Genomic DNA, 2119 nt, shown 5'->3' with positions numbered 1-2119 from the left:
TATATATATATATATATATATATATATATATATATATATATATATATATTACTGGTTACCACAAATAGATTACTGACACTTACCTATAGAAATACATACTGGTGTTTGCACACCACACTGACTTTGTAACTAGCAAGAATTTAATAAAATATGTACAAGTAATATTCTGATTCAATCAGATCTGAAAATTTCCTCGAATCTTTTTTATGGTTTAATCGGGAAAGAGCAGTTGATATTCACTGGCCATTCCTGACATGTGGGATTGGTGCGGTCTATGTGCAATTTGAACGGTTTTCTAGTAATAAATTCATACGAAAGGAAATGTCGAAGTTAGAAATTCGGAGGTAGTGGCTTGGCGAAATATTTGCGTGGTGCTTGGGTGGTGAAACCAGCAGAGGTGACGAAAGGCGATGAAACGGTGTTTCTAGTTGGATTTAGGTAGAAATGTTAAGTTACTACTTCAGGACATACCTGGGCACAATCTGTTGCGGTTCACCTCTGCTCGTACAGTTGTACCACACCACCACACGCCTACACTGTTGCACAAAGGCGACAGCAACGCAAGCATCATTGCCCTCATGAATACCTTGAGCTATACTCCTTGTATATTGCTGTGGTACTAGCCTAGTTGCAAACAGTAACGCTCCGCATTTGTCTTTCTCGTCACCTCATTTTCAGTGCTATAGCCGAGACAATCTTCCATATCATAGACTGCGGCCATACGGGAGCATCACCTTGAGGAATTTCAGTCCAACTAATCGACCCCAGCACTTAGATTCTTTTTAAGCCTGGTACTTATTGTATCAGTTCTTTGGCCGAACCGCTAAGTTATGGGGACGAAAACACACCAACAGTAGTCGTCAAGTGGTGGTGATGGGGGACAAACACACACGTACATGGATATGTGCATATATATATATATAAATATATATATATACACATACATGCATATATACATACATGCATACATACACATACATACATACATACATATTTTATAATATCTTAATATATAAAGCTAAAGTTGTGTGTCTGTGTGAAGCCTTTTTAAAAGTTTATAGAAATCCACATTTTCCACTTTTTCGTAAAATTTTTTACATCAATGGAATTTTCTCGATCTGAACTTTCCAGTGCAGTAATTAGATTTTTAAAATTCCGTTTACTTTGTGTGATTTAAGGGAGATTTGGCTGTTGTTTCTAGCAACTTTTATATTTCATCCCTTCTACCTGGACGCCATTCTTACACACGCGCTCAACATAAAAATATAGAGAGTAAGAGTAAAAGAGGGAGAGAGAGAGAGAGAGAAAAAGTGATACATACAACGTCATAGATTAAACTTTCATCTCAGTATTCTTTACCTATTTTTCATAACATAGATATGTAAAAACACACACAACCACACATACATGACCTGTGACAACAACATACACATTGATCTCAATCTCTATTCATTTCTCCCCCTCTTCCTTTCTCGCTCTTTCAAACGTATACACGTGCAAGTAAACACAATCATTCACATCGTGGTATATTTACAAAACATTGATGGCATAACTACGGAGTTGTATCCCCCAACTTTGGAAGGTCATAACTTTCATAAAAATGAATATTTTTTTAATGAAATTTTCTATGCATATATTATTTATTATGTAGATTCCAAAAATACAAAAATTTTCGGTGAAAGTGTTTTGGAAGGGGGTGGGGTACAATATTCGGAAATTCCACTTAAATTCCTCTTAACTTCCAGGAAAATGAATATTTTTTCATGAAATTTTGTACAAATGTACCTTGATGTATGTACATTTCAAGCATGTAGGAATTTTGAAGGAAACAACTGCAGGTTATTTTTGAGAAGTGTTCCCCACTCGGTGGTGTTTTGGAGCAAGTCGTCCATATTTGTTTCATTTTTCTCTATTATGTGCTTATGTGCATCCTTAGATTTCTAATGAAGTAATAGGCAGTGAAGAGAAGCAGTCATAAGAAAAATTTTAACTACCCCTATTCCTTTCTCTCCCCCTCTCTACCTCTTCCTCTCTCGCTCTCTCAAAAGCATACACGTGCAAGTACACAATCATTCAGTAAAATAAACTCATGTTCGTCAACGTTTTGTAAATTTACCAC

This window comes from Octopus bimaculoides, chromosome 11, assembly GCF_046866305.1.
Source record: "Octopus bimaculoides isolate indiv1 chromosome 11, ASM4686630v1, whole genome shotgun sequence".
Lineage (NCBI taxonomy): Eukaryota > Metazoa > Mollusca > Cephalopoda > Octopoda > Octopodidae > Octopus > Octopus bimaculoides.
The sequence above is the reverse complement of the archived record's forward strand: the minus strand, read 5'-3'. Positions refer to the sequence as shown.